Source organism: Grammomys surdaster, unplaced genomic scaffold (genome assembly GCF_004785775.1).
Source record: "Grammomys surdaster isolate TR1022 unplaced genomic scaffold, NIH_TR_1.0 367, whole genome shotgun sequence".
Taxonomy (NCBI): Eukaryota; Metazoa; Chordata; class Mammalia; order Rodentia; family Muridae; genus Grammomys; species Grammomys surdaster.
The window spans coordinates 5242972-5269345 of NW_021604786.1; the positions used below are offsets into that span (position 1 = coordinate 5242972).

General features: G+C 42.2%; 1 protein-coding gene across 2 annotated transcripts in view; it reads left to right on the forward strand.

Moving 5' to 3' along the window:
- Arid5b (AT-rich interaction domain 5B) overlaps positions 1-26374 on the forward strand; it is a 180119-nt gene that overhangs the window by 32730 nt on the left and 121015 nt on the right. The window lies entirely within an intron of this gene.

The following is a 26374-nucleotide window of genomic DNA, read 5'->3' on the forward strand; positions in this document are numbered from 1 at the left end:
GGACATCAGATGCCTCTGGCCTCTGAGGGTACCTGCACTGATGTGCACCCGCCATACATATGTACACGTATGCATACATATGCACACACACACACACACACACACTTAGAAATAATAAAAATGCGTTTTCAAAACTATCATATATCATGTATATAGTTACATAATATACATAATATAGATGTAGAAATGGCTCAGATAGGAAAATGTTTGCTTTATAACCATTAGGACCGAAGTGTGACCCCCCCCCCCAAGATCCATATAACAAAGCCAGGCACAATGGTATATGCATGTGATCGCAAAATTGGGGAGTGCCAGTCAAGAGGATCCCTGAGGCTACCTCACCTAACCAAATAGATGAGTTCCAGGCCAATGGGGGGGGGGGGGCGGGAAAGCCAAGATGTGTGGCTTGTAAGGATTAATACTAAATGTTATCCTCCGGCCTCCACAGGTAGACATGCACACAAACACAAAGCGTACCTAAAAATCCGCACACAAAGAATTATGTCTTATAAGATTACATATCACATAACATTATACTACGTAATTTTTATTAAAAATTATAAGTATGTATACTACATATGTGTGTATATAGTTGATTTACTCTAGTGGGGCCCAAGACTATGAATTGGGAAATGCCTGGGCAGGAGAGGAAACGTGTTGTATGATAGTGTCTCTTGTGTAAAGCCTCTTAGTAGGTGACATAGCATGTGGCCTCAAATAATGGTCTATGTGCCTTCAAGATCTAAGACTTAATTAGGGCTCATAGTGAATTAACAGAGACTTAAACTATTTGCTGGAGGTGGGTAGTAAGACAACCAGGATTTCAAAGCAGAATTTCAGGTATGTAGCAACCTGAAGCAACATGGTGATTCATTTACTTCTGAGGTAATAGAGCAAGCTAGAAACTGCTGGGTTCCTTCCTCCCTCAGCTCTTTCTTGTCCCCTACAAAGGAGTGTCTGGACTTTAGATGTCTTTTCTCTCCAGCTTTGGAGTGTTCTGGCCATATCTGTACCCTCAGCCCTGTGGCTTTAGGTAAATATGTATGGTCTAATCTTCCATCCTCCCATACAAACAGGGACATGAGAGGTCTCACACGGTGAAGGCATTCTCCTGCCTCAGCAGTCGCTCCTCCCGTGACTGTGTGACCCCGTCCACCCTTTGTCTGGACTTGTTTGTACCCTCAGTAGCCCTCACAGCCCAACTCTTCTGGTGGTGTTGCTCAAGACCAAAGCTATTGACCTCTGCTTGTTTCCTCTTCACGCAAAGAGGAACTTCATTTTTAACACAGTGAGCCATCTTTTCTTTCATTCGACCACAGGGCTGATTTTCAGGGCCCTGGTTGATGCCTTAATGCGATAACTTCCTGGGTTTTTTTTTGTTTTGTTTTGTTTTTAAACCTAGAACTTAACTTTTACAAGAAACCTTGCCGATTTCTTTTAACGGACATAGGCTGAATAACACCAGGGAAGTGACACTCTCTCATGTGATTCTGGTTTGTGGTAGGGCGTGCTGTTTGAGCAAGACCATCCTGTCGTTTAATATCAACTGTTGCCTGGCAGCATTTTGATAGATGTCGGACGGTGGCAGTTTAGACACACAGCCCACTTGTCATGTACGCCATTAGAGAAAATTATTAAGGTAGCATTCTTTCTTCTCAGCCGAGGAAATTTTTAAAAATAGTCTTTACGTATTTCCTGTTCACACACAGGCCCAGTTTTATCCATTCACCCTGACTGCTTCTATGATGTGTGAGAATGTTGACTAGCAGTAAATCTGCTGGGTCACCACCTTCTTGTGTGACCACTGTTGTGTCACCATTTTCTTGCTTTTTACCTTAGCATTAAAACATTTTTTTGCCTGACTCTTTTTTTTTTCTTTCTTGAGCTATGGAATATAGTGTTACTAATAAAACATTAAACAGGAAACCCGTGGGGGACAAAAGGCTATGTAAATGGTTAAGCTTGATGTCACACATGTAAACAAGAGTATTTATAGCAGGATTGTTTTGTGTTTCAAAGGGATAGTTTATTAATGAGTGCACACACACACACACACACACCCCAATTTCTTAACTCCATCTAAGGAGAGTTTGACAATCTTGGATTCTAAAAAAATAAATAAATAAAAAAAGAAAGTCCATAATCTTTGTGCTTCCCACCTTCCTCCTTCACCCCCACCCTGCCTCCCTATCCTCACCCTCACCCTCCCTCCCTCTCCTCACCTCAAGTGGTTCCAGAAAAACCAGGTTTGCCTAACTATTCAAAGCACTTGCTGATGGTTTGGTCTTGAAAATGCAGATTAGTGGTTTTGAAATCAAATTACATTTAGATTTACGAAGAAGAACCTGGTTAATGGCTAAGTGTAGCCGCCCCTAGAATCTTCTCTGTGGGACTGAGAAGAAGCCCCAAAGTGTAGACTGATCAAAGACCTCCCAGATAATTTGGGGTGTGTGTGTGTGTGTGTGTGTGAGAGAGAGAGAGAGAGAGAGAGACAGAGACAGAGACAGAGACAGAGAGACAGAGAGAGAGACAGAGAGAGAGACAGAGAGACAGAGAGAGATTTGGGGCTAGTGCTTGAGAAGGGAGATACTCAACAGGAGATCGAATGAGAGACCACATACCTTTTCTTTTTGTAAATATAAAGTACCCCTTTAAGGACAGAATGTAGGACCTTGAAATTCTACTGCGTTGGTATGAACTGTGGGGAATTTGAGACAAATAACTTTCGTAATTGGAATGTACGCTGTGTTGTAATAACGTGCAAAGAGAAACAAAAACTTTCCTTAATGTAATGAGTTTCCATTATCTGTCTGATCTGAAGTTTGTGAACCTACATTGTTGGGATCTAGACTGGGGACTTTTAGACCAGGAACACTGTGGATGCCTTTGGCCAAGCACTGTCTGGTCCCCTCAGAGATCATCCGACTCTTCCTTTCTCTGGCTGTCACATCAAAGGTTTTGTTGGCCTTTCTGTCTACCTGAGTGTTCTCTGTCTTGCTCAGTCTCAGTCTCTCTGTGTCTCTGATTCTCTCTATTTCTGTCTCTATCTCTGTCTCTTTCTGTGTCTCTGTATCTCTGTCTCTTTCTCACTGTGTCTCTGTCTCTGTCTTTCTCTCTCTGTCTCTCTCTGCCACACCAAAACCACCTCCAATACCACACTGTTAGTGGAAGCTCTCAGCTCGCTGGGCCTTTCCTTCTGTAGAACCTTCCTCATTGTTCTCATCAAAGAAAGATGAACTTTTGAGATTGCTTAAGGACCCTCCCGCTAGCCCGGAAGCTAGTAAAGAATGGAAAACTCACCTCTCTGTGGAGAAAGTAAAACTTTGAGTGTGCTTTTTTTTTTTTAAAGCCCAGTTCCTCTAGCCTGTTAAAAACATCAATAATAACGAAAGATTAGGTTGACTCTCAAAGGCAGATTTTTTTTTTTTACAATATAAAAAAACAACTAAATGAAAGTGCTTCTCTTGCTCAGAGTTAGCAAGTTTCCTCCTATGCCAGTTTGTGTCATTTCCCGTCTCTCTGTGAATAGTGAAAGAATAGAATTAAAACAACACAAATGTGTGTCTGGCAACAAATTAATGCTGCACTAAGAAACACTCTGCCCAGTGGTACCTCCCAATGGCCACTCCAACTTTCCTCACCACCCTGGCCTGTTTTGTTTTGTTTTGTTTTGTTTTTCTTTAAATCACCTTTCCCCTTGAGGGCAGCCTGTTTGTTTTTTTTTTTTTTTTAACCTTCCAGAGTCTTCATTTAAGGCTCTTAAATGGCTGCTGACAACAACTGCAGATGTAGCTAGTGAAAAGGCTAATCATTAAAATAATAAACATTTCTTCCACGTGATGCAGCACATGTATTGTCCTCCCCCCACCTCCTTTTCCCCTTAAAAAGAAAGTTCCGCATGAGACCAATACCAATTGGGGGGGGGTCTCTTGGAGTGGGCGTGTTCAGCCCATTTCATACTAGGGGGTGTTTTATTTAATTTTGGTTTTTGTTTTTTTTAGGGCTTTTTTTGTTGTTGTTGCTGTTTTGTTTTTAAAGTGAAGAAACATCTCTGTGTGGGAACAGAAGGGTTAAGGAATGTGTTATTCATAAGCATAACGAACACAAAACCTGTTCTTCCAGAAGAATCAGAGTGATTAAATCATTCACTACACAAGCCTCTAGTTATTTATTTTTGTCTTCAGAATTACAGTACTTAGCTTTGTAATAAAGTGGACCTGATACCCATATTTGGTATGGCACTTGAGAGTGGTCAAATGAAGACTTATTTCATTTTACAAAAATTTTAGCAACTTAGGAGTATAAATACTATCAGTTAAACATAGCAAAGTTGCATTTTTTATTCCTTGGGCTATCGTTTGGGGGGAAAATATCAAATTATTCTATACAACACTGTTTCTCACAGAGTTCCTTTAAGTGACGTATGAAAGCCGCAGTGTAAGCTTTATTGGCCTATAAATATGTCATTATAGTTGGACTACATTTATATGCTTCGGATTGTTGTTTAAGCCAAGAAAATATGTCTCTACAGGTTGATTTTTTTTTTTTTTTTTTATTGAAACCCTTTGAGGCATACAGCAAAATGTGTTTTAGGCCAAGGTTATTAAAACAGCATTTTCTTCTTTTCCCCCTTTTTTGTAACAGACTCGATGTCAATTACCATTACTGCTAACTGTCTGCGGACGGGCGGTTATGAATGGTCTTGTCTCTTAAGTATGTCTTTAAAAGAAAAGTATTTAAAAGAGGGGCGGCTATCTCTTCTTTGAGGAGAAAGGGGGATGGGAGGATGGGAGGACAGGAGGGAGGGGAAGCTGAAATCTAGATGTAGAGTAAATGAATTAATTAATAAAAAAGGGGGGGGAGAGGCTGAATGAATGAGAGCACGCATGCTTGCGCATGCGTACGTGCATGCGAGCTTGTAAGACTAAGACCTATCTAAATTTAATGTTTCGTAAGTGTCTACTTGGGCATCACAACAAAGCTGAAAGTGTCCTCCCCTTTCCCCCCCCAGCAGGGGCGTCCTCTGTAGTTTGGGTCGTAGATGGTACCGTGGATGCACCATGAGGAGGATGTCACCTCATCTGTTACTCTCTTGGAAACTCCTTGAGCTCACCACGTGCTCGTGCCTTCTGGTTTTTTGGTTGTTAAAATGAATGATAATAGACACCTCGCTTTCAGACGTTGGATTTGGGAGGAGACCAACCCAGGACGGACTCCTAGGGTCTTCAGGAGCATTTGTGACCCTGGAGTCTAAGTTACTTTTGTCGGTGTTAGCGTAATTAGATTTAAGGTGTGTGATCAGGGACTGTGTGGAAGGACCTATGTGAGCACCGTGGTTTGTTTCTCATGTCCTTAATCATCAGTTTCTCTGGACAAGGAGTAGGGTTTCTCTCCACATTCTCCCCAAGGATGACACACCAAAGTGTCCATATATCCCCTATATATAAATTATACATTTAAGTAACATATATATATATATATATATATATATATATATATATGTGTGTGTGTGTGTACATATACATATATGTACATATATATACATATATATGTATATCCTGCTTATCTTTAATCTAGCTGCAAACCTACCAATGTAATGTACTATATATGGTTAATCATTTTATTATTTACATGCTTAAACTGATAGTATCACATATAGCGATACCTAATATTATAATCCGCAATTGAGATATATGTGACGCATGTATGCTTTCCTTTATATTATAGATTACACAATTTATATTAAGACAAGCTGAGGAATCCGTGGCCAGTAATATAAGCAACTTCTCAAGTTCTTCATTAACAATTGACTGGAGCTGTTGCTTAGAAACTCTTGAGGTGTGGTATTACAAATGGTTCTCTGTAGTCACCTCTGACTGGAGTGTCTGGTGGCTTCCTGGAGTACTCAAGGCAAAGGCGTTTACTATCTGCCATAAAGAGCCTGAGTCTCCCATTGGAAACACATTACGAATGTGAGTTGTCTAATCAACTCATTAGGACCAGTGGCTCCTCATTGAGAACCTTCCCATCCCCTCCTTCTTTCTTCTCTCTCTTCATGTAGAAAGGGGTCTTCTGAAAATGTTTACTGAATGTGTCTTGGGTTGCCCTGGTGCTGTTTGTATTTTGATGTTAATTCTGCTTCCTGAAGAGGGGCTGCCCTGATGAGGAGTGGATCACGTACTCAGGTGATTTCACTGAACCTTCTCCTCCCCATTCTAACTGGTCAAATAGAGGCTAGAGCCAATGACTGGGCAGTGGAAGGGAAAGATGGGGCAGAGAGGCAGAGAGAGAGAGAGAGAGAGAGAGAGAGAGAGAGAGAGAGAGAGAGAGAGAGAGAGAGAAGAGTTGGAAGATGACGCAGAACTAGATGGCCTGGAGAAGACGTAAGTAGCAAGGGGTCTCATAGCGAGGGAATAAATTAGCATAGTGATAGATCTGCCCAATCTAGGCATATAGCTTATAAATATAATAACTGGTTGTGTGTTTTCTTATACAGGCTTATTGGGGTAAGAAATTACCCCAGCAGTATGTGATATATTCTCAGTTGCTTGGCTGAACTGTTTCCAACTGAAACATGAGAGTTTTTTTTAGATGATATATGTTTGCAATATTCTATTTGTGAATAATTTGAGAAGCCCTACAGGACCACTCGAAACACTTTGGCCTTTCTAATGTCCTTACTTTTGAACTAGAAAGACCCTTCTGGGGGTTTCTCTTATGAGGGTTTGACAGCAGTCTGTGTTCACTCCGATTCCTTACAGAATCTGATCATAGCACAGTTAATCCCCCCCCACAAGCCCCCGAGAAGCATGCTGTTACAGTATCAATATGGCTCCTCCAGGAGTTGCCTCTTGACATTATAGAGGGATAACCCAGAAGCCCTTTAGGTTAAAGTAAGAAAGTCATGAGTTCAAGTCCCACCTGGACTCAGTGAATACAAGGGCAGTCTGAGCTATATAGGAAGATTCTGTCTCACTAAAGGAAATGAAAGGGTGGGCAAGGTGGCTCAGCAAGTCAGGGAGCTTGCTGCCAAGCCCAACCAGCTGAGTTCAATCCCTGGAATATGGTCGAAAGAGAGAACTGACTCTCATATTGTCTTAATGATCACACACACACACCAAATAAATAAATTTTATAAATGAATGCATTCAAATATGCATAAATTGACAACCAAGACATTCAGAATATTATCGAAGAATAACCAGAACCCACAAGCTAGCAACTCAAAAGGGAGGACAAGAAATGGACTTATTTTATTTGAAATCAGAAATTCAACTTGCCTTGCTCACTAAATAGTTGAAGTTATCCTGAAACCATGATGGAAAGGACCAGGAAAAAGTTTTCCAATGAGAAATATTCATCTATGTTTCCTGAACCCAGCTGGGAAGGAAGCCTTTGCCAAGTCTCCTAGTGTCTGAGTTGATTGACAGGCATTGGTTGACTCTGCTTTCCACTTACACTGCCATCCCATATGGAGCGCACTCCTGTCCAAGATGCTTTTGTTTGGAATTCCCATGGACCTGAAAGGTCTCCAACACGTTCTACGTCGATACATCCTTTGAAGGCAGGTAGCCAACTAGAGAGAAAGTCATAGAACTTGCGGGTTTCTTGGTTTGAAAACCATAAGGATTATGTTTTCCTTTCTGAAATCTAACACAAGAATGGGGCGCCATTTTTGGAGTTCTTTGTGAGGTTGTCCAGGTGGAAGGGACCTCGAGGGACATTGGTCCAGTTAACATTTCTTCCCTTTTCCCTTGTGATGGTCTTCAGAGTCCTCTATTTAGCTAAACAACCCCAGTGTTTCCAATTCTTTCTCCGGATGTGGTTTTTAAGCCTCCCTCACCGTCCTGGTTATTCATTTGAGGATGCATCCTCCCGTGTTTATATTACGGTGGTTTATTCATTTATATTGTGAGGTACTGTTTTGCTAAGAATCCTACAGCCAGACTCAAAGTGGCTTCCAGGGGTATAGAGACCGCAGTACGTTCATCACCATCACGTACGGTCAGATTTCCAACAGCTGGTCATGCTCTGTTGCTTCCAGAGATGATGTAACCCCAGTGAGGCTTAGGCTCCCGCATATACTACTTCTCAGTCTTGCCTTTTATATACCTCTGAGAAATAAACATTTCTCCACCACCCCCCTCCTCCCATTTACCCGCCCACTTTTGAGTTGAGCTCTTCTTTCTATGTAATACCAAGTGCAGGCTATTACTTAATGAACGTCACTGTTTATGAATCTTGAATCTGCCTTTTGGAAAACAGTGCCGGCGAGGCTGTGCCTTTCCAGTGGCTGGCGCTCCTGTGATGGTACACCCGTGAGGTGTGACCCGGACAAGCTGGGTTTTGCCTCGGTAAGGATACATGTGTGAAGGGCAGCCCGGCAGCTGGTTTATTTCACCTGCTCCAACAGAGCCAGAGGAGTGTGGTAGATCTTCTTCGTCTTACCAAGTGTGGCACGTTTAGCTCACACCTTCCGTCTGAATTCTGATGTCCTTGCATTTACACTTTGTCCAACCCGTCCGCGTTTCCGGGTTTTACTTTTCACTGGTACCTTGTCAGGAACCAAAATCTTTGTGGCTATTTCTTCCGTAAATCCATGATGGGGGAAGGAAACCAGCTCATTCTTCTGTTCTGGCTTCATCCGTGAGACATGGCAATTTCACAATGACTGTCTGTGGGTTGGCCAGCTGACGGGAGAATGAAAGAAAGATTCGGCTGTCTTGAACTCCCATCTCCTGGACTTCCTCTTGTCTTCTGTCTGCTTTGCGGAGACCCTTGGCTTATGTATCTCCAGGATCAAAGACAAACCTCCAAATTGGGAGTGGCTTTTGCCAGTTCCCTTTGGTGATAGCATTTTAGTCTTGTCTCTAGGACAGAATGTACGGGAAGAGAGATCTAGTTGGCTCCTGGTTTTGGAGGGTTAGGTCCATCTTGTTCGCTGCCTTTGGCAATGACCATCACAGCCAATCAGGAAGCAGAAGGCCTGCCGCGAAGCGGCTAAAGACAGTGCAACCCGAGGATGTGTCCCCCTTTGTGATGTATGTCTTCTACTTCCTTGAATTTCCCACAGCCTCTTAAAATAATGCCAATGTCTGGGGACCAAACACTGAAACTATGGTCCTGTATGGGACAGTTGACATTCAGTTCATGATGGAATCCAGTTGGCTTATGGTAATCTGTTAGACATCTCTTGAAAAAAAAAATGCAGCCCTGACCCTTCTTCAGGTACTTTTTTTTTTTTTTGGAAGTTTGATTCAACTTTACTCTCTTTTATTTCCAGTCTGCAATACATCTTTCAACTTATGATGTTATGATGACTCTTCCTGTTCCCCCCCAGCCTCTCTTGTCTAGCCACGGTGTGAGTGTCCACGACAGGCCACTATCACAATCTTTGCCATCTTAGAATGCGAAACATGTCTGTCCCGCAGGTGACTCGACATGAGCCCATACTTGACAGCATTTAGTCTTAACATACTTTCGTATCCACACCGATTCTTCTAAACAGCTCATGTATCTTTTAGAGGGCTTTCAATGTGAGACTTTCTTGCAAAACATGAGTTTCTCCAGATGTCCCAGACTCCTTTCCCTCTCTCCTCTGACATTATGTAGTTAAGGCTGTGCCATTCATGCAGGTCGCTGCAATGGAAAGCTGAAATTTGGGCTTTTAGCCCATATTAATAAACATTTATTTAGGACAGGTCTGAACGGAAGTAGATTTTTCAAAGGCTTTGCAGAGTGCTGCGCGCACAGTGGCTCTAAACAAAGATGACTGTCTGCATGAGCTATCCCTAGTTACATGTCTCTGGATGGCTCTATTTATACTTTGTTGGTAGGGAGTGCTAATTTCTTTCATTCCTAAAAATCCCTGGGCTGTGCCTTGTCTAGAATGTTCTTTCTGTGAGTCGTCTCCTTTGCTTATATCTTTAATAATTTATACTATACTTTTTTTTTTTTTTTTTTTGGTTTTTCGAGACAGGGTTTCTCTGTGTAGCCCTGGCTGTCCTGGAACTCACTCTGTAGACCAGGCTGGCCTCGAACTCAGAAATCTACCTGCCTCTGCCTCCCAAGTACTGGGATTAAAGGCGTGCGCCTCCACCGCCCGGCTTATACTATACACTTTTATACTTCTGAATCATTTGTCAATACCTTCTGTAGCCACCTCCTTTGATAAATCCATCACTACTGGATAATACACAGATGTTGAAGGGATACCTCTGGCAAACTGTGTAACTCCAGCCTGTTTTCCTTTTTTTTTTTTTTTTTAAATCGTTTGAATTGGTTGTTTCTGTGTTCATTTTGGGAAAACGTCGGTAAAATAGAAAAAAAACCATGATTGTTAATTTTTCATTCCACATAGAGGTAAGTCTGCTGGCATTTACAGGTGTGCTTCTGTGTGGATGGGCAGGGATTTGTACTCAGGTACCCCTCCGCTCCAATCAAAATAAAATGGGAGCCCGCCCCCGCCCCCCATACGGGATTTTATAGAGAATGATGTAACTATATCTTTCTGATGTAATCCACTTTTATCTGGCCAGGGAGTGATGCTCTGTTGAACTGGTTCATACTTTGACTACTTACTGTTGAACTTTCCAGTGGTTTCTGGTTCTCACCTCTTCCGTCCTCTTCTATAGCTGTTTATACATTTGCAGAGGGGAAGGATCTCTCTGACTCCCAACACATACAGGCTGTTAAACCAGCCTGTGCTTTTCCCTTATCTAACCCTATTCCTGCCTTTGTAAACATCAAACCAGACCACTCCCCACCCTCCCAAGTTCTCCGAGGTGCTTTTGACTTGCTTCTGCCTCTGTACTCTCTGTACTGTAGGAATGCCCCTTCCAAGAGCTGTACGTGGGAGAATTCTCCTAGCTTCCGAAACCCTTGGTCACTGTGCACGTGATCATTTACCTTGCCTGTTTGAGCTCTAATCACACGGAGTACTCTCTACCACCTAGCATATGCAGATGCTTCTGCCTTATCTTCTCAGGAACAATCTACGCTCTACAAGGTTGGGCCCCCGACTTCAAAGCTGTATCTAGCAGGCTGAGCAAACATTAGGTTTTTATAATCAGTCTCTCCTGAAATCTCTGCTTTCAGTCCACCCGGAGCAGTCTATGTACATTCAAAGGTTGATTTGATTTTGTTACCTATTTTCCCGACACACCCTGCCGTGGGGGGTGGAATGGGGGGGTGGAGAGGGCTATCTTGTTGGAGTATTTTTGCTGTGAACTTTTGGGAAAGGGAGGCTAATTAGAAAAGAAATATCTGTCACTCAATCTGGAAAAACTTTTTTCGAGGGAGCTCTTAAACGCAATCCAGGCAATCTGAGGATTGTTGGTGGCGTGTGTGTGTGTGTGTGTGTGTGTGTGTGTGTGTGACAAACTCTACATATTAATACGGGCACTTGTTAATGTCCCTATTCCTCAAGGGAATATTTATCTTGCTACAGATTTACAGCAGAGACACAAAGGGTTCAGGTTAGTAAAGAAGAAACAAGTCCAGACTGAACTCACTCTGCATTATTTTTTTTTTAATTAGCAGCTAGTTTGTAACCTGTCTTTCTATTTATTTATTTTTCTTTTTAGGTGGCAGGTTATTAAGGAGATGGCTTTATCCCCACATGTAATGTTTCTTTTCCTAGGCAACTGCCCCTGTTGTAATTCTCAGCTCCCTTAAAATGGTTACTTGCTAATGTTTGAGGAACATAGGTCCCACCTTCCAACAACCCAGTCAATTCCTTTGACTCACAAAGACGCATTCTATCAGGCCCTGCCTAAACAAAGCTCCGGGCTTGGCCTATTCTCTCCATAAGAAATAAAACATTGTTTTTGTAGTCATGCTGATAATAAGGGAGAGTTCAAAGCCTGCTGAAACATATACTTTTCTAGTAGGGGATAAAAAGCCCTCTGGTTACCTGGCTAATTTACCCATCACGTGATGGCTGTGTGTATAAATACAGGCTTTTTCACATGTAAAGTCTGTGTGCCTTTCTTTCATCCTTTTCTTCTTCTGTTGTTTAAAAATGACAATGTTCATTGCGTTCCCATTGTTCTCTATCAAGGTTTTCCATCAAACTGTTTGGCAGAATAGGCAGATACAAAGTAGCTTCTTTCCGAGAACTGTGAGGAACTTGTCTCCCCGCACTGCCCCTCCCAGGAGTAGATTTTTAAAGCCAGACTGGTATTGCATTCTTTGTTTCGGACAATATAAGGTCCTGACCTTTTAAATCCACCTTGATTGCTTATCTGGAAAGCAAGGTCAACAATCCGGGTGTGGGGTGTGTCACGGGACTGGGGGGAAGATCTGGTTAGACCACGTGTTGCAGGCACCAGAACACAGTAGGTGCAATTAGCTAAGGACCCCAGTTTCCTTTTGTGTTTCCTTCGGAAAAACAAACCTTTGAAACTGCTGCTTCCTCCCCTCTCCCCGAAGCCCAGCAGAAGGTTGTGAGTAAAAAGAATGTGGAGACATATTAATAGGTAACAGCAGTAAGCGGTTTAATTCTTAACTCCCAGACACCAGGTTATCTATTACAAGGCATTGAGACAGTCTCGGGACTGTGTGAGCCATACCTGAGGTTCTCTAAGAGCCACAGAAACCCTTGAGAGTTCTTTTGAAGTGCTTTTTAATATGTTTTGAATCTTCTGATTCTAAAATTTACCCAAGTAGGTGTTGCCCTGCAAGCCACCTGCCTTGACCTTTCCCTGACCTCTCTTTGATCTTAAGGAGCAGCGGATCCTACTTGGTCAGAACTCTAGCTGCCCGGAACTCAGAGTGTACTCTGGAAGGAGCCTGAGCAGTACTCATGTACCACTGGCCTCCTCTGGTGTTTCTCTGAGAGAGAGCAGACAGTTCCTGGGATTTAATGGACCCTTGTATGGGTTACTGTGTGAATAATAAGCTTGTGCGCTAGCATCGGCCAGAGACAGTCCCAGCTGGAAATTTTGCATCCATGAGGCGTTTAATGATTCCAAAAGAAAGAATATCATGCTGGCTTGGCCACGGTTTGGGGGTGCTGTTTAAATCAGAAGGAATGAGCAAGAATTCTCCATGTGTGTTAGAATAACCTGTATGGAGCCGTGGTAGCAGTCACCTCAAAATTTTGAGGGCATTGCATAATAGAGGCGTGTCTTGCTTAAGTGCAGTTCTGCGTGGCATATGCAGAATTCTCCAAAGAGACTTTCTCTTTGGTTACCTCTTCAGGGGACCACCATGGCCACATGTGATTCTGTGCTCAACGTAGGATGGCGAAAAGACAAGGGAAGTGTTGAAGGCTGAGTAATAAAACGTTTGTTCAAGAAATTCCTGAGTAGTAGGCTGGTGTCATTTCCAAGCGTCATTCATTAATTAAGTGAGGTCTTTTGTGTCCCTATGTCTTACTTCAAGGCAGTGGAGAGGTCCTAGAATTTTCTTGGAAGAAATCGAGTTGGATGCTAGGATTAATAATGTCTCAGCTATGCATTTAGGATAATGATGGATATTAGAGGAACATAAAGTCTCAGGATTGAAAAGAACTACAGCTTTCCTAGTTACAAGAGGCTTAATTATGACTTATTTCCAATGTCTACAACATCTTATACCTCCTCCTCAGCTGGTTGACGTTTTTTGTTTGTTTGTTTGTTTGTTTGTTTGTTTGGTTTTTCGAGACAGGGTTTCTCTGTATATCTCTGGCTGTCCTGGAACTCACTCTATAGACCAGGCTAGCCTCAAACTCAGAAATCCGCCTGTCTCTGCCTCCCAAGTGCTGGGATTAAAGGCGTGCCACCACCACTGCCCGGCCTTATTATTTTTCAATGACTGGAAATTCATGACTTTATAAAAGAGGCCAATTTTATCTTCGCTCTATCACTTTATATGAAAGCGTTACTTTTCATAAATTAAATTTGAACGCACGGGTAAGCTATGGTGTCCACTGGCTAACATTGTCCTGTTTCCGTTCTTGTAACAAACTCACACAGAATGGATCAAATATCCACAGCTCCTGTTGGTATTTCAATTGTTTGAAAAGAATTCAACTTTTTAAATTTACCTGTGGGGAACAAATTCCAGCCCTCACCCACCCCTCAGTACTTCCTGGTGGCCTTTGCCTGAGGGGTTGCCTCTATCAGTCTTGGATCACAACTGGGTTTAGTCTCTACTTCAGATTGCAAATGAGTGCACCCAGGAAGTCCTTGAGTCAGGGCTGTCCTGGGCTACTTAGTGAAACTATCTTAGAAAACTGAAAGAAAATACAACTTCAGTCTGTTTTCCCGTAGTTTTACATTTTACCCAAAGTAAAAAAAAAAAAAGCAAGCCTGTAAAATGAACAACAACAACAACAAATTAAAAACGAAATTAAAAACATTTTCCCCCTACTCTACTTTGGTTTCTTCTGGAAGCAGCAGGGGTGGTGGTCACTGCCTCTGTTTGTGTGTATGGTCTGCATTCCTTGGTCATAAGGCAGAATCTTGCCTTCCTGCATCGTTTTTTTTTTTTTTTGCAGCTCTCTTTATAAGTGTTGCACAGGAGTCTTACATTCCGGGACTCTTATAGAACACGGCTGCAAACGTGAAAGAAGGTTCCAAAAAAACATAGCATCCCAGTGAATTACTTAATTTACATCAGATGTATTTATTTTCCAGGGACGTGATCTTTTGTAGCCTGGGTTGGCCTTGAACTCGCGCGGTGTAGCTAAGATGGCCTTGAACCTCTGAACCTCCTCCATCTGTCTTCCGGGTGCTGAACTGACAATGTGTGCTGCTCTGCCTGGCTTCCTCTAATTCTTAAATTAAAAGTTAGAACAGCCTGTTGTTGTTGTTGTTGTTGTTGTTGTTGTTACAGGAGACTACATATCACTGTAACTGCTGAACCGTTAGCATACAGATTGGATATGCTGGCAAGGAGAAACTCATATACCTCATCTCCAATCTCCAGCTTCCAAAAACACAGGCTAAAAAAAATACATCTCACTAATAATTTTATATTGAGCACATGTTGAAATAACTTCATAAATTGATTCTAGTAACTGTACTGTTCCAGCTGTTTTGACCTGTTCCACTTAGGGGCGACCTTAGGGAAACGCTTCAGAATTGTGTGACTGGGCTATAGAGATTTGGACAGGCATAATGTTTAGCAGCCCATGCTTTTATTTTGAAGCAGGAATAGCGTTTTATAAGGCTCAGACATCTCTCTCTTTTCTGGGGGAAGAGTCACGTGGTGGGGTACAGCAGACAGGTACAATTGTAAGGTAGACTTTGGTCAGACTATGATCATGAAAGAAGAGTCTATAAAACATGTCGTGTCAGTAAGAAAATGTATCAGTGCTTAGAGCAGGAATCGTGAGCCGTGTCTCTGTAGTGATCTCGTGTTGTGATGTGTTGTGATGGTTTAATAAGTAGGCCTTCCATCCCATGCATCCTTTCCGCTGTCCGGATATTGCTATCGGTGGAGGGTGTCATGGTCATTTCTGACTTGGATTTTATTGAAGGGGCGTGGACTTGGATGGGATTCATTTTTCTGGATGGAAATGACCTCTCTGTGTCTCTGATAAACACATCATGGTGGGCTGGGAGTAGGGCGAAGTGGTAGAGGGCTGGCTTAGCACACCCAAGGCTCCAGGTTCACCCTGCTCTTCAGAATAAATAAATAAAAACAAATGTGAGAAATATCATGATGTTTCCTATCAAGAACTGGCAGAGGCAACACATACTCTTCGCTTTTCTGTGAATAGCTCTGACTCTGTGAGTCTGCCGAGATGCAGAGACGATAATAGTTTAGCTTAAGGCTCTATTGTGATTTATTCATTTGGATTTTGGGGGGTTTTGAGTTCTTGCAAAACTATGAGATTTCTCATGCTGATGTGAGTTCTGGCAACAAATGGCTATCCATTCCACCTCAAGGCACCAAGCCTTTCATCTTCTCATTGGGTGTCCCTGGCTTATCACAGAGATATGTTCATATTATATTCTTAGAGTGTATAGCCTACAAGCCAAAAAGAGAGTTAGCAATTTTAAATCACAAATGATAGGACTTTTTCATGAAATGTCAACTCACTGCCTAGTTACCCTTATTCATGGTTCCAGATGGAGACAATGCGGTTAATCAAGCCAGTTCCTATAAGACAATGTCTCCCCAAGACCGCACTCGTGGTGAGGTTCATAAAAGCATGGAATTCACCATGGGCAGAACTCTCTAGATGAATAAGATTTCTATCACACCACTGTCCTGAGAGTGACAGCAGGAATGGACCAGAATCTATAATACAGATACTGAAGTCAGAATGGAGCAAATAATTGCCATTCTTATTCCATATCCAAAACCAAATACATACAGAGCGGGCAAGATGGCGGCAAGATGGCATAGCTGGTGAGGGAAGCCTGGAGACACGAGTTCGATTCCTGGGGTAAACAGAGAAAATTGGCTCCACAAATGTGTCCTTGAATCTTCATAGTCACATGCTGCCTCCCATATCAGAACATAATACATGTATATATGCATACTATTCAATATTCTAACATAGACTTTATGTATATGTACACACACACACACACACACACACACACACACACACACATATATATATATATATATATATATATATATATATATATATATATTATTAGAAAACTGTAACAGTCTACAGAGCAAGTATCTCATGTCCTTCTGGAATAGAACTCAAATCCTGGGTTCTTTTTTTTTTTTTTTTTTTTTTTTTGGTTTTTAAATACAGGGTTTCTCTGTGTAGCCCTGGCTGTCCTGGAACTCACTCTGTAGACCAGGCTAGCCTCGAACTCTTGAACTCAGAAATCTGCCTTCCTCTGCCTCCCAAGTGCTGGGATTAAAGGTGTGCGCCACCACCACCCGGCTCCGGCCTGGGTTCTTAATTAAGAACTGACACAGAGATTTTTCACGGAGATGTCGTACTTTCCCAAACTTGTGTCTAGCGCTCTGTATAGAAAGTATAATGTATGTTTTCATGGGAAGTCAATGGTTAGCGTTCACTTGACTCTGGAAGGTATCTGTAATGATTCTGTTTTACAAAAAATACTGTAAATCAGCTAAACCTGTCTTCCGAAAGCTACTTGGAAGATCACACATGAGCCTAGTAGCAGCAAGTTATTCATTCAGTATTCAGTAATTCTCTCCCGTACTGAATGGATCTAGAAGTTCAGAGGCATAACTGTCCCCAAAGTGGGAAGGTTAAAAACAAACAACATACAAGCATGCATCTGATGCTTGGTGGGTTAGTTGTTGTATACCTTAAGGACCAGAAGACTATTTGCTGTAGAGACAGTGAAATAGCAATCGTACCTTCTTAATATCTGCACTTTTATGGCTCGGTTTATGCCCACCCAGCTCCTGCTTGGGACAAGGAAATAGAAAAATCTCAAACTCTAGACTGTTTACGTCTTGGAGTGAGTAAAGGCTAATCATTGTGGTTACCTGTTGTGGTTTGAATGTGAAATGTTCCCACACAGCCTCAAATGTAGAACACTGGGTTGCCGACTGGTGAGTTATTTTGGAACGTTCCGTAAACTTTAGTAGCTAGAGAATCTCGTGAGGGGAAGTCTCATGTTACTAGGGCAAATCTTGGAAGGCTATACCTCACTCCTGATTTTCTTCCTTGTTCTCTGCATCCCAAATATCACAAAATCAAGACTGTGTCCAGCAACATGGTTCCATCATCGTGACACTCTGCCCAAAAACACAGTCAGGGCACCATGGGCTGAAGCCACAGAAACCGTGAGCCCAACCTAAGTCCTTCCTCCTTTAAGACTGTTGATCTCAGATGTTTCGATCTCAGCTTATACAGGGGTAATTACAGCTACTGCGGGACCTCAAGAATACTAGTTCTGGCTATGACTTGTCTCTACACAGTTTTGCTAGCCAAAGGGTCACTTGCTGACCTTGCATTCCCCAAATTGGCTGCATTAGTACAACTCATTTGCCTAAGTGTGGGGCTTAAGCTAAGGAGAAGGAAATAAACACACACACACACACCATCACACACAATACAAATGAGGCTCACATTGTATAACATTCCTGTTGCGTAATTGATAAAAGTACAAGGCCCACTGGACGTAGCCTCAAGGTCCTGTTCTTCCCATTAATTGTTTTTGGCACACAAAGCATGCTTTAGGAAGCTTGTTTAAGGACTCAGTGGAGACCACTGGTAGTCTGAGCACGGCACGTGGCTTAAGAAATCAGAATAGATGTATTTTCCAGTCATTTGGACTCCGGCACTGTTCTGAAGTCAAATCTTCAATCGGACAGTACGCTACCCTGTTATCCAGGAAAAGTAAAATCCACGCCAGCCAAGCATCCCATCATCACCTAAAACCAAATGCATACAGATATTCTAACGTTGAAGGAGTCATTAGGAGAATGTACTAGAACACAATTGATGCACTGAATCAGAGTTACCCGCGTCTGGTCGCCCCAAATCACGTATGATCTTAGAGGGAATGGTTGATAATTGTAACTTACGAGGCCGTACATAAACGCATGGGGCGGAGTGGGTGGATCCGGTGATACCACAAGACACCACGGGAGAACCTAGTGTAGCTTCTGACGTTTGCAGAATCGTGAGCGATCCATGCACATTCTCGTAACGTTAGCCTTGTTTTTGGTGTTTTCAGGAGGTGGAGCTAACCGATGACTGCGTTTTTGCTAAAAGTAAAAAAAAAACGATGCACCCCTTTTGCATTAGAGCCAAGGAGAGGGTTTGGATGAGGCTCCTTGCTTTTATAGTGCTTCAGTACCTCACGAAGGAGAAAGTAGGCGTCATGGAAACCATCCCGTCCTGTCTCCTTCTTCGCTCTTAGAGTTCTCAATGAGTAGTTCTCTGTAAGGGCGAATAGACTGCACCGCAGCTTGGGCCTCGTCCTCCGAGTAGCTGGTTTGATTCCATATCCATGTCTAAAAAATTGAACACTACACGTTCTCTTGAATTCTTTATTCTTGTTACATCCCGGTCTGTTACGGAGAAGTTAGATAAAGGAGAAACAGCCCGCCCTGGCCTACTCACCTTGACATGAGCCTCACAGCAAGGGTGGCCTGCTTTGAGGTGGCAAGTTCAAGAATGGGCAGAACTTAGGACATCATAGCATTGCCTCAGGTAAACATCCAGACAGGCAGGCACCCTCAAGGGTAGAGTCACCGTCTATAGGTCAGCTTAGTAGAACATCTCTTATTCGAATAAGGAGTAAAGTAATTCCTCATCGTGCCTATGAGTTCTCCAGAATGTCCCCCGGAATAGTTTCTGTTAAGCATGGGTTTGTTTTTACAACTGCTTCCTGTGCCTTGGCTTCACTCCCTGGGGATCTCAAGAGATGCCAAACCTCCTTAAACCCCTTCTGCACACAGGTACTGTATGGGAATATGTAACATGCACACAGTACCAGAAACAAAATGACCTATGACCTGTGCAGCCAGAGACATCTTTGGTGACAGTCACAGTGGTCAGTTAAAAGGACGTACCTGCCAGGATTCTTGTGACTGATGTCAAAAACACTTTGCGGATCTACTCCAGGGTCGTTTGGCTTTTGCGATTTGGGTACCTCCCCCATCAATTTCAGATTTGCATCCTTCCTGGTTTTGAAATCTGGGTTCAAAGTAGATTCCGGTTTGCAGAATAATTAACATGGCGGAGGTAAGGTAGGATGCCAAGAAGGCTGTAGAATCAGCACACCCATGGATGTCACCCACCTGTGGGCATTTTGTCTGCAGGGACAGAAAAACACCTGGGGAGCACTGGTGTGTGCCAGGAACTAGCCCTTCTGTGGCTGGATCCTATCTTTCAAGAGAGTAAACAGTAAGTCCTGTCTGGAGGAGATGGGACGGAGGCTATTTACTGACCTGCACTGAAGCCTTTGCCTTTTTTTACTCCGTGAGGTCCTACCAGTGTGGACCAGAGGAAGGGCAGTCCTCGCTGCAAGCCTGGTGTCCCTGAGTGAACGCAGGAGGCCATGTCGGTCTAGAATCTGTATGTAGTTTAACTGGAATCCCACCCCATATTGCTTAAGTGAATGGTGCTCTTCATGCGCACTGCCTAAAAATAGTTTCATCTGTGGTGGGAGCGGAGTTTCAGGTTTATACGAGCATCTGGCCTAAGGAATCCAGTACTCCATTCTTTAAATTGCTTCACCCGACTCTGGAGTGCTGAGCCCTGAAAATGTCTCCCAGCCAAACACTTTGTTTACACAACCCAGTTTAAATATAAACATGTTCCCCCCCTTTGAAGATGCAGAAGAATATTAATTTGGGAATCAATTGTGCTTTAGGGTTATCTTTTTGGTGTGTGTGTGTGGTGTAGTGGGGGTAGCTGCTGAAACTATTTAAGCTGTACCTAGTAAGGTATTTCTGAATTATCTAGCGTATTTAAAATTTAGGATTTTTCTGAATTCGATTCGTATACACATAAGTCATGTGTGAGCCTGGAGTCTCTTCTAAGACCATCATCCATAAATCCAGTTAAAACTGAAAGTTTTGGGAGCTGAAGAATTCATACCACTACTAATACCCAACAATAATAGAAACATAATCCTATGTCCACTTCGCCTCTCCACCAGAGATGTTTTGGAGCCGGAAATCATTTGGCAGTAGGCAATGAATGTACTTTTGTTAGTCTTAGGGGGTAGTAATGGTTAGTCCTCACAAAGAAGAACGTGAAAGTCACAGATTGAAAGGTAAACATTACAAATGGATGGCTAATGGTTACCTGTTACAGTCCAAAGGGGAAGGTTTTTTTTTTTTAAATAGCTTTATGACCCTTGCCCAGCCTTTACTGAGAGATACTGTATAACCACAGTTACACAACTCAAGTCTATACCTCCTTTGAATATCCTTCTTCAAAGATAATAGGAAATAGTCCTACATCACAGAGGGAGAGAGGGTGAGGGAGAAGGGTGGGAAAGAGAAGGAGAAGAAGAGGAAGAAAGAGATTGCCTTTTCAATTTATGTGGGTTTTTAACGTTACACTAAAGAAGCAGGAGAGACTTTAAAAATCTAATTCCTGGTCCCACAGCATGAGGTATAACAATGACACATCAGGAACCTCAAGCTCCCGTCTTGACCATCCTGAAAATTAACACATGTTCAATCCCTCTCAGGTTTGTTCAGTTCTTCTCTGTTGAAAGGAAGTCTAGGTGTGTGTCTCTGGGAAGTAAATGGCTTTTATGCTTATAGGTCAATTTGAAAGAGGGTGGAGGGAGAAGAGGGAAAGAAGGAGGAGAAAAAGAAGGAGGAAGAAGAAGAGGAAGATGAGAAAGGAGACTTGTTTTCTGTATGCACAACTAAAATGGCTTTTTGGACTACTCAAGGACTCTAGTTTTACAGCTTACATTAACTTAAAAAAACAAACAAAGGCAGCATTTTAATATTTTAGGAGCATATGAAGAAAAAGTGGATGGTGAGAAGTTGGCGCTTGTAGTTTTTTTTTTTTTTGTAAAGAAATGAATGTCAACAGATCACTGGTCACAAAGCTGTCAACCTATGGCTGTGTTTGAAGAAGAAGAATCATTCAGGCTTGTTGTTTTGGTTTTTATTGTTTTGTTTTGTTTGTTTGTTTGTTTTGTGACCATCATTTCTAAGAGGTCAGCCAGGGGTTGTTTTTCATGGCCCACCAAAATAAATGCTCCCACTAAACTGGAGTTATGCATATTCTCTGCTAAACGTTGAAATATCTCCACTTAGAGATCATTTCGATTTTCACCAGTGGAGCATTTTTTTAGGTGAAAATCTAATCTGGTTCTGAACCATCTTTACAAAATGTCATCCCTGTTGCGAATATCATCAGTTTGTATTGCAGAAAGCGAAGGCAGGGAAAGGGCTAAAAGTCACTCATAGTCCCCAAGCCCAGAGACTAGCAATGTTAAAAGCTCAATTCCAACCTGCTTTTGTTCCTGATACAGAGGTGTTCCTGGCTGGAGAGGTGCATTACTGTCTTCAGAACAGCTTTGGGGTAACGGGAAGCAACGAGATCATTTAAGACACATAGTGATTCCATATCACAGAAAAGGAGGACAATGAAAGCATTATACACTGTGTGTTTTCTCTTTCCCATCCTTGGAGAAGGCGATGGTGCTGGTGGTGGTGTATGCATACTCTTCCTGTGTATGGATGCACATGCACCCAGAGGCCCAAGGTTGATGTTCAGAATCATTTTTTCGTATCATTTTCCTCAAGGCAGGGTCTCTCAGTGAAACCCAGAACAGGCCAATATGCCTAGGGTCACAAGCCAGCTTGCTCTTAGAATTCCATCTCTGTCTGTTGGGGGTAGAATTGCAACTGGGCCATGCCCACTGGTCATTTACTTAGGTTCTGAAGATCCCAACACTAACCTTCATACTTGCACAAGTGTTAAGCCATATTCCCAGTCCTGTAAAATCTATTTTAAAAAGCCAGGTCTGGACTTTCTTTCGTAAAGCCATGATTCTTCCTGGAGTCCATGGCTACCTGTCTACCATTCCCATACCCTTTTTTTGTTTTTGTTTTTGGAGACAGGGTTTCTCTGTGTAGCCCTGGCTGTCCTGGAACTTACTCTGTAGACCAGGCTGGCCTCGAACTCAGAAATCCGCCTGCCTCTGCCTCCCAAGTGCTGGGATTAAAGGCGTGCACCACCACTGCCTGGCATCCCATACCCTTAAACCTACAAAGAACTGCAAAATTCAGGTTGGTTCCATTTTATACCCAGCACAAGTATCCTTAATTGCTCTCCCAGGTATGTCTTTCCTACATTTACACAACTATAGTTTTTTTTTCCCACATACTCTGAACTTCATTATTTTCATATTGCTTTTATTGATTGAGTGATTGATTTTTGAGACAGAATTTTATACATAAAATCATACATAACCTAGGTAGCTTCAACCTTACTAGATAGTGGAGGATGACCTTATTATTTATTTATTTAGTACCTTTATCTCTTGAATGCTGGAATTTATAAGTGTACATCATCATGTCTTGTTTATGCTGTGGTGGGGATTGAACCCAGGGATTCATACATGCCAGACACATGGTCTATGAACTGAGCTGCCTCACTAGTCATAATAGATCAAATTCAATAAAACAGCCGGCACCTCTCTCTAACACTTGTTGCTCTCAGGAGTTCTTGAGATCTTTCCAGAATCTTCTCAGGTCTAGATTAAACACCTGTGCTGTTCTCAACTTCTGCACACTCCCTTCTATGCAGGAGATTCAGCTTCTCAATGCTCACTGTCAAAATAGCATCTGTAGACCCCCGAATGTTATCTGACCCACGCAGCATGATTAAAGTTATTTTGTCTTGTGTCCATTTGCCAACCGTGTCTCATGGTTTCTCAGTAGCAGCACTCTCCGTTGGCTCATATAAGAATTATAGTGAACTAGAGACATCAGCTTTCACAAGAAACAAAGTGTAAACTGCATTTTCTTTTATTAGATTTAGTACTATTAGCTTCGGGCCGTTCTTCAGCCTTTTAAGAGCTTTTTGTCTTTGACCGCATGCCTTTACGTTCTATCTGCCAACTGTGTCATTTGCGAGTTTGAAAACTCTCCTAGGTCTTTACTGTATCAGGATGATTAACTCAGCAACTACCGCACGCAGTCGGCTCGTGTCGTTTCCACAGTACTCCATTTTTGTTTGAATTTCTTCCTAAGGTTTATCTTCCTAACTCAATCCCAAATATTTTAGGGGAAGCTTTTCTTACTGGTCAGTAAGTATTTGTATCATGCGGTGCGCACACAGCCCCGAACAAATATGAATAAATCTATTGGCATTGGTGAATTGTGCCTATGCCTTGCTTACTGCACCACTGTCAATGCTCTGTATCTGACCAGAGAGGAAGGCGTGGTGTGAGACAGCACCATGAATCCCCGCTAGGCTTAGCATATAGCACTGGAGACATGGCTGAGCGATCAGAGCATGCGCTGCTCTGGTAGAAGACCCGAGTTCAGTTCCCGGTACTCCTGGTGAACAGCTCACCATTTCCTGTAAGTACAACTCCGGGGAATCCAACTCTGTCTTCTGAACTCTGTGGGCACCTGCACACACCCACGAACATGTGATTTTAAAAGAAACTTTTGTTTTAAGGAAAAAAAAAGATTTTTAGGTGTCTTTATACATTTACCTAATGCTGCCCAACAACAATACATTTACCACGGCAAGATGATATACCCACACACATATGTATGTGCATTTGTATGTACGTGTGCACACAGACACACCAACAGTAAGTACTTTCACTAAAGAATACGTACTCTACCGCCTGTCCCCACCCCCACCCCCATAAGTGAGAAATCCTGGCATTTTTTTTTTATTTTATCTCATTTCTTTAAAAAAAAAAAACCAAAGGTCTCAGATACAGTTCCCACCACTGGATTTGGGAGTCCTACTATGAGCTTCAAACATCTTTTTGGAAACACTGACCTCAAAGGAATCATGCAGCCCTGTGTCCTCTTTCTGGGCAAGTGCTCAATGTTTTTGCGTCTAAAAAGTTAACTAATTATATCACCCATGTTCCCTCAACCCTGGTAGCAACACAGGCAGAATTGACATTTGTTTTCTAAAGGCTTAGACCTTTCTGAGATCCCCTGGTTCCAAGGTACTGTAGATGGAAATCTGTGCTCTTTCGTTAATCTAACTCAAAATATTAAGTGTTATTAAGCTGCCCGTGTCTAAAACAGAAAGGCAGTCTATCTATGGTACAATGAATACCCTTGAGTTTTCAAAACCCCCCATAGGTCAGCTCTCCCCATGGGCTGTTTCTAAGGGATCCATCTTGCAGACATGTTCTGAATGTAGATATTCCTCCTTATAGGCGAGAAGAAGCAGTCATTTCCTGCCTCTTTGCTCTGGACCTAATAGAAACTGCTTTCAACATCCCAAAGATAGAGGGGCGCTTCTATTTATAGGTTTCGTGTGGCTCCCTGAGTTTTAACCAAAGTAAAAAAAAAAAGAACAATAATAAATGGCCTTGAGTTTCTGCCCATAGAATTGTTTATTTAGCATTTTCTATAAAACAGGAGATCTTCTGTCCTCGTGAGAAAGACTGCATGTGGATTGCCTGGAAGGCAATGATTTCCAATCTTGTCCCAACTGTCTACTGCTCTATAAACGAAATGTTTCATTTTTAAAGAGATGGTGCCGGTTTTCCTGAAGATGGCTCCTTTGTTGCCCGGCAATACCCGTGCGGCCCCTTTAAATACAAAATAGTGTTCTGCTGTGTGTTTTCCAAGAGAACAATGACATTGTTACTTTTATTGGAAAATGGGATTTTCAGCAACTCTTAACCTGCTTGTATCTTAGCAGGTTCTTAGTTTCTGAGAAGTTGTGTTTAAGATTGTTTCTTTGATCCACAACCTCTTTTTTTTTAAGTTTTTCTTATTACTATTTTTACCTATTATATGTATGTACACTGTAGCTGTCTTCAGACATCCTATAAGAGGGCATCAGATCTCATTACAGATGTGATTGCTCATTACATGTGGTTGTGGGATTTGAACTCAGGACCTCCAAGAGAGCAGTCAGTGCTCTTAACTACTGACACATCTCATCAGCCGATTTACAAACTCTTAAGGGCTGCCATTTTTGTGGGATGGGCAAATGGGACAGTGGCCATGTGGAGAAAGAATTGAACTTTGCATATATATGTGTGTGTGTGTATACATATTCACACACATGTACATAGGATTGGAGTAAAAATATCTACAACAACAGTGTTTTCTTTTGCTGAAATAAGAGGTCTTTTATTGACAGCTGGGTCAACTGTACCAAACAGCCTTGTAATTTTGGTGATGAGGAGGTGGACCAGCAGGTTACTAATCAGCCTTTCTTTTCCCTTGGGTTGAACATTTTTTAAGTTATTTAGGATCTCAGATACCAGGTGTGCTAATCTCTAGATAAAATAAGGCTTTGTTGCTGATATTATTTTGTGGTGATGGAGGTTGGACCCAATACTCCATCACTGAACCAACCCAGAAACGTGTGTGTGTGCACATGCGTGCGAATGCACACATGCGCTTATGAACACTCAGAGGTAGGAGGTGTGTGTGGAGGCCAGAGGACAACTTTTGGGAGCTGGTTCACACCTTTGTCTTGTTAGAAATATCTCTCTTGTATTCCGTTGCCCACTGTGTACGCCAAGCTAGCTACTCAACAGAAATTCTTCCTTCTTTACCTCCCATCTCCAAGAGGAGTGCTGGAATTACATACATGGACCATAGCATCATACATTTTACAAGGCTTCTGGAGTCATCCAAGTTGTGGGACTAATGTTTTTTTTTTTTTATTTTGTTTTTTCCTGCTGAGCTATCTTTCCAGACCCAAACTTACATCTTAAAGGATACTTGACTCAACAGATTTTCAGTTAAGAATATCACTATTTTTCTATTTTTTTCCTCTAAAAGAAATCTGAAT